Source organism: Aythya ferina (assembly GCF_964211825.1).
Source record: "Aythya ferina genome assembly, chromosome: 18".
NCBI classification, from domain to species: Eukaryota; Metazoa; Chordata; class Aves; order Anseriformes; family Anatidae; genus Aythya; species Aythya ferina.
In genome coordinates this window covers 8,497,872-8,505,093 of record NC_140317.1, presented here as the reverse complement: position 1 = coordinate 8,505,093, position 7,222 = coordinate 8,497,872, and the positions used below count along the sequence as shown (strand labels likewise).

Sequence of the window (7,222 nt, the reverse complement as noted above, 5' to 3'; positions counted from 1 at the left end):
GCCAGAGACCAATATAGCTGCATTTGCTTTTTTTAAAATTTACTTGTTTAATTAGAAGTTGCTTCCTGAACATGTCTGGAGACTTTTATCTCTAGTCACTTGTTATTAATACTTTTTTAAACTGTTGTAGTATGTGATTAGCAAACATCAGAAAACATTATGCATATTTTATATGGCATATATAGTCCTGCATTTATAATTTACAACATATGTTGCTAAAACATCTATTAAACATTGATAGCTGGTTTCATGTTACTACTACTGTGTATTATAAATACAATAAAATTACTCAAATGTGCCCACAACCTTTCTATCAACATTCACTTATTGTTAATATTTTTGCAATCTATGGCAGCGTAAAAATGACCATAATGCATCATAAATGATTTATGAAGTAATCTCCACCTGCTCATTTGTCATTAGGGTTGTGCACCACAAACCATTTTAAAATCGTTTTAAAAAATAAAAAATAAATCGATCTGCAACTATTGGAGAGAATCAACTCTAGTTCAAGGAAATACTGGGGTTTTCAAACAAGTTTTTTGTAAGCAAGTCCATTACTGATGTGTAGCAACCTGGGTTTACCTCTTTCAGAAGACCAGCTTCTTTAGCAAACCAGCCTAATAGTTTTTTTGCCCTTGCCCTCAAGGGCTTTCTGCATTGTTCAAAGCCTTACTGTGCTGCAGTTGCTGCCTTTTTTTTTTTTTTTTTTTTTCCCCTCCCGAACCATTTTTCTGCATGGTACTACTTTCATTTCCTGCTTTAGTTATTATCACATTATTTCCTAATCTGCCATGGACAACGCTAATCTGAGGCAGTGAAGGAAGCTGAAGTTCCTCTGGTTGATGCTGGGCTGCTGCTCAGAAAAAAAAACCCTGCAATGGGGCCACACAGCAATCAAACGGAGACCTTGCAAGTGGGTGAGCAAAGTACTCTTTGGAGAATAAAGAGTAATAACGCTGTTCTTTTCCTCTTGCTAGTTAAGCTAAAAATCTCTAATGTGCAGTGCTCAAGCAGTTCTTGAAGCAGGAACTAGAGTTTAGGGACCCCCCCATTTGCAGATGCAGGACAGTCACTCTTGCCTCCACCATCTTGTTAATGTGGATCAGAATCACAGCCACTTCTGTAGCCTGGCACATGCAAGATTAATGATTCTCCTTGCTTCTCCTATTCCTTCAAATCTCTCCTTTAGATAGTGCAGTCTAGATTGATTTGTGGCCTTTGCCCGTGCCCATACATCTTGATTCTGACAGACAGTTTTTGAGCTCTGCTTTAATGTACCTTTGCAAGTTTAAGTTGTTTTGCTGTACTTCTGATTTTATGCCTGCAGAGAGGAGTGCTTCTAAGGCCTGTGCAGGTAATTGGGAAATGTAGGATATGCCGTAGCTGCAGCAGAACTTCCCGTGTTGCCTTGGTATCTGGCTGTTTCATTACTGCTGGATCACCTGCTATGATACCTTCGCAGTGGTGAATGGGTATTTTGCAAATGTGGTCCCTGGACTGTTGGATATATACCCTGTTCTGAATGTTGGAGCTGTGTCCCTGAACCAGAACTAGCCATTTTCTGGCATTTCAGAGCAATGCTGGAATTCCTTGAAATGGACACAGCACAATATTATTTTGCTAGTATCTGTTGTTGCGCTATCTCGTGAATGCAACCCTATGATTTTGTACAGTTTAATCTCTTCCATTTTATGTGGTCCTAATCCAGTTAAGTGTTACTGTCCAAGAAAGAACTTGCAGCCATTACAGGTGTGTTAATACAGCTGGAATTTAATCAAAACAGTATGTGTTCAGAGATGTTGCTGTGCAGATGTCTGAATTATTCCATGGGCTATTTTTGATCCTACAGTGAAACTAGAAGTAGTAAGGCCCCTGAATGGTGTGTTTGGGATTCAGTGGGGATAACTTTGGTGCTGTGGATTCTCCTTAGCTAAGTGTAAATTAACTGTCCATATACCGCTTCAAATCATTAATTTGAAGTTTTGAAAACTTTCCTTACTAAGGGAGGAAGCTTTGTAATCTAGTTAAAAACATGGTAAATCCAGGTAAATACTACATTTTGCAAGTATGGGCTCTTATATTTTTACGTAAAGAATCTACGAAGACGTCAATTCCTTGAACAGATGGTGCTGGCTGTGTCAACACTGGTGCAAGTCAAACTGTACCTTTCTCTCCTGATCAGCATTGTACTGGAAATAGCTCTGAGGGCCATAACAGTCGTGTTTGTTTAATTCTGAAGTATGAATAGTCTTTTTTCTCTGCTGCTTGGCTGATGACTAGGAATGCAGAATGGCTGGCTGTGTACAGTTATATTGTGTGGTGTTATCAGACCTCTTTTCTTCCTTGTTACTAGATTACAAAGAAAGGACTGCTGGAACTGCTCTGGCCTGAAGCACAGAAGTCAGCATATGTGACTTGAGTTTGCACACATAAATTATACATAAGTCATGTTCCAGGATTAAGGAGATCTGAGTTTTAGAAGTTTTAAAGAGAGGAGTCATAAAGGCTTAAAATTCAGTTTCTACCAAGTTCCTTTGCAGAATCTCAATGCTGAGGCAAGCAATGGAGAAAAAATCCATAAAAACAGAACTTCAGAACTGGAGACGAGTGTGATTCAAACATCCTGAGGCACTGTTCATTCTGAAGTAGACTCGTTCAAAATATTTGGAGTTTTCCTAGTGCATTCTAATACATAGTTTGTGCCATCTTTCACCTGTTTGAGAGTTTTAGGTGCTTACAGTATACTGTTTCTAGGAGGAAATAATTTCCAATCAAGTTTAAATGTTAAATTCCAAACTACTTTTTTCATATGAGAGAACAGAAATCAAATGGTGATCTAGCTAAGTGTTGAAGTCCGCTGTGAATCGCTCACTGTAAAAGGCAGGCGCTTTTGAAAGAGGCAGACGTTCTCCAGAGGAACGTGGCAACCTCGGGGATTTTCCAACGCCGCCTGGATGTGGTCCTGGGCAACCAGCTCTGGGTGACCCAGCTGGAGCAGGGGCGTGGGACAAGGCCTTGAGAGGTCTCTTCTACCCTTGGCTGTTCTGTGACTCTCTGATATTTTATTAATCGAGCCCCTGATTCAATTCTCAGACCAATGCTTTATTCTAACCTTATTTAATGATGCATTTGCTTAATTAGGTGCACTGAAAAGTCAAGGTTCATTTGAAAAAACAAGACTTTTCCCTTTGCATCTTTTTAAACAGAAGCAAATAAAAGCAGAGAATTCTTCCATGAATTGTGTGATTTGTGTTTGCGTTGTTGGTAATGAGCTGAAAAATTAGTGCATGGAACAGTCAAGAAGTTGGGGTGTTGCTTTGAGGGCAATATTAGCAGATGAGAAACTTAAGTCAAGCCAAACAGAAATTCAATATCAACATTATTTATTTTTTTTTAGATCTGGGTAGTGATGTGCACAATGTGAGACTCTAAAGAGCAGCCCTTGAGCACAAGCTCCCATCCTAGCTGTAACAGCTCTTCACTTAGCCTAATGGGGACCGCTGCAATTAAACCAGCAGCAGCCCACTGAAAGAAAACCCGGGCTCATGGCTGAGAAGCCATTTTGTAGGATGAAATCCAGCAGTTTTTCAAAAGATTGAGGGATGCGTCTGTCCATCTATCATAACAGAGAATCTACAGCAACTTCTGTGGGCTGTGGCTTGTCTTCTCAGCATGCATAAACACAGCTCTTTGTGCGTAGTTCTTAAATGAGCTATTCTTCAGCGTGGTTGGTGTGGTGGCCTTCCCGCCGTCACTGAGTGCATCTCTAACAAGGCCCTACAGCTTTGGGGAAGCTTACAGCTTTTCATGTGCTTTAGATGCTGGTGGCTGAGTGACAGTGGCTGTATTCAAAACCTGTGGATGGAATCAGTGACAATGCACCAGGAGGGCCTAAATGATGCAGTGTAAGGCAGTGTCCCCATGCTGTCTCACCTTATTTCTAATGAAAGTTCCGACTTTTTGTCAGAAGAGGTTTGCCCTTCTATCAAAACAATTAATTTGCAAAGGTTTGATCCCAGCTACTTGGTTGTGGAGTTTGAAGCTACTGGTGGGACTTCTTGTAACTGTGGTGCTGTTTGTTTCGAAACATAACGATAGTTTTGTCCAGATAGTTTTGTGCTGTAGGATTATGAAGTGATCCCCTCATTGTTAATGGGTGTATTTCAAATCACACTGATTTCTTGACCAAACTCCAGTCTATTTCCTTCCAAAGCTGCAAGGAACAATTTAAATTGCTGAATAACATTCCTTGAGAAGTCAGTTACGCTGCTCCTCTAAAATAGGATATTTTGCTTATTAAAATGCTAATGGTAAAATGGAAGCAAAAGATTATATTCTTCTGTATCATTCTGTTGTATATTGTTCTGTTAATTAGTTGTTTTTTTAAGTATATCCTCTATTTTCTTTTGGTGTTAGAAGTTCAGATTTAATTTTGATAGTATATAGGGACTTTGTAGACAGATCTATAATTATAGATTTGTTTATTTGATGATGCACATTTTCTATTACGACTGCTTTGTAAATTAGAGGTGAAGAACCAGACTTTACATATTTGTAAGCAAGCAGGGACTTAAATGTAGGATAGAAACAGTGTGATGTGAAATACATAATATAGTCTTTGTGCTAGACCGGTAAATTTCCTTTATTAGGGTTAGGGAGAGGTCATCTAGCCCAGACTTGTAATTTGCTGAAAATCTGTAAGTACTTTATTATGACTGTGTAGAGTGATGCTCGTTTTGGTACAAACTTAGAACTTAAAAACAAATGAGCAATAAATGCTAATTGACTCAGAAATCCTCAGACAGCAATTCTGAAGAGCCCATTCCCAAACACAGAGCAGCCCTTTTCCCAAACACCCTGGGCTCTGCCTGTTACACTGCTGGCCTCAGGGCTTCACAAACTGTTGCTGAGGCAGGTGAGAGCAGCGGTGGGGAAAGCCGAGAGAGTTCTTGGTGAAGGAACACAGATCTTGTTTGTATACAGAAGTGTGGGCTGTGCACTCGGTTGTTTTGTTGTTTTTCCACTGGGCTGGTTGACCTAGATAGGATTAGATCTCACAGCTTGTGGTTGGAAATCTCACAGGTAGTGAGGGGATGAATTCTGAGTTATGGGATGGAGTTCCAAGCCACTGTAACTTTTCTCTAGCTAGAACAGTCCAGAGGTTGGTGTTGGACTTTTCCTGCTGTGTTTGTTTTCTGTCTTACAACAAAAACACAAGAATAGAATCTCTTCAAAGAGATGTTAACATGTTACTTCCAAAGTTTTCTCTCGTGCTAATTATGTGGGTGAGCTGCCAGAACTGATGTTTTGTTTGCCCATTTATTTTATATCTGTAGACTCCCTGAAAGTGCAGATCTTCTCGAGGCAGCAGCCATAACACGCTGCAGGGATGACCACATGCTTGTGCCTGCTCAGTGTAAATAATGTGTCACTGTTCTGCTGGGCGTACCAGACAATTGCAAGTTCTTTAGATTAAAACAGGCTGTTGGAAAACTTGCAGGGGTTGAGTTTCTTTGCTCAACTACTTGTAAACCCATTTTTTTTATCATGTTTAACTGGCACAGTGGTCAGTCACTTCACTAGGAGAGGGTGTGGGAGGAGCTGGGCTGCACTGATGTGGTAAATCCCTTCATCCATGGGAACTCCTGATGGTTTTGACTGTTGCCTTGAACATCTGTCTTCCCTTTTGCAAAGCCAATGCTCAAAGGGAGCTGCTGCCTTCTGCTCTCTCTCAGGGTTTTGTGTACTGGAGTACCTCCTGTTTTCCACAAATATGGTCATTTAAGTAAGGTGTGGTGCTTTAATCACTGCTAAGTTACAGATGTTTATTTTCCATTGTTGTTTATGACAGGATATCTGTGATAATTTTGTTAATTGCCACTTGGAAGGATCCCATTTTTTTTTTCCCTATATGTATTCCACACATAAAAACGTCATTCAGCTTTACACCCATTTGCATGAAATGCTACTGCTGCTTTGTTGGAGGATTAGCTGGAACTGCTTGACAGGAGAATGTGTTTCTATAATATGTAGTATTCATGACTATAAATACATTCAAACAGCAGAGCTGAGCTACTGGTGATGGAGAACTATCTGCAGGAGTCAGCAGGCTGCTCTGAAGCTCATAGGATGGATGTGAGTGACAGCACATTCAAGCCCCCTGAAACTGGCAGCTTTGGGGACCACCCTGGCTGCTCTGGGTGGGGACAGTGGGAGGATGCAGTTCTGTGCTGTGTTCTTCCAGCTTTTTAGCTGGTGCAAAGGAATCATGTTGGCAAAAGTTGGAGGGATGGGGCAGTAGGATCCTGTGCTTCCTCTTTTCTTTCCCCACAACGTTGGTTAGAGAAGCAGAGATGGTAGCGAATGCATATACAATTAACCTTCTGCTTCTTAATCTTGAGGGGGCTTAGAGTTGACAGCAACAAGAAAAAGTGCAATTGTAAGCTTATTTACTACATTTGTTAACCATCTGGGATATAAAACCTTCTAAAGTGAAGGAGCTGTCAGATTTCATTCTAGTTAACCCTCTGGAAGCAAATGATTTTAATTTGTTTTCATCAGGCATTCAGTTCAGTAAAAGCCTTGGACAAAAAGCAGTACTGACGCAATGATTGCCTTTACATCCATGTTGTCATAGGAGCTGATGACTGACAGAAATCACCAGTGGTCAGCAGGACTTCTGCTGGAAACAGGGGAAGAGGTCACCAGAGATAAATTCCTCCCTGACTCACACTGTCAGGTGTTATCAAAGGTGAAGCATCCGTAGCTTGAAGGCGGATAACTAGGTCAGATGCGATGCTCTCCTTCTCCAGTTAGGGGACTACAGCAAGCAAGTATGGTCTGGTGGGTTACGTGGATTTTCTGCAGTAGAATGAATTTATTTTAATGGCTGTGGTAGATGGAAAGTAAGATGCTAAAGTGGCCTGTTGAAGTTGAGAGAAAGGAATGAACTCGGAGACCTCAGGAGGCTGCAGGATGTACTGAAGGTGCTGTGGTGCCCTGCAGCATGTTGTCAGTTCTCTTGGAATTTGCACAGAGAGAATGGCCAGGATCCATCTGCAGTTCCATAAATAAGGATGTAAGAAGAACCAGCACAAACTGTAACAGTTTAAGGTACTAGAAATACTACAATAAATAATGTAATGGGGATAGTACGCTTTGCTTTATAGTAGTGAAAAGTGCTCTGCTTTTGTTGCGTGGTTGTGGGAACTGGGCTGAG

The 7,222-nt window shown here is 40.8% G+C and overlaps 1 long non-coding RNA gene across 1 annotated transcript; it reads left to right on the top strand.

The window, feature by feature from the left end:
• The first annotated feature begins 5,337 nt into the window (after positions 1-5,337).
• Positions 5,338-6,956, top strand: LOC311420875. The gene is made up of 3 exons (XR_014684582.1): positions 5,338-5,419; positions 6,066-6,138; positions 6,641-6,956. It is a non-coding gene; the product is annotated as an uncharacterized lncRNA (long non-coding RNA).
• The last annotated feature ends 266 nt before the right edge of the window (positions 6,957-7,222 follow it).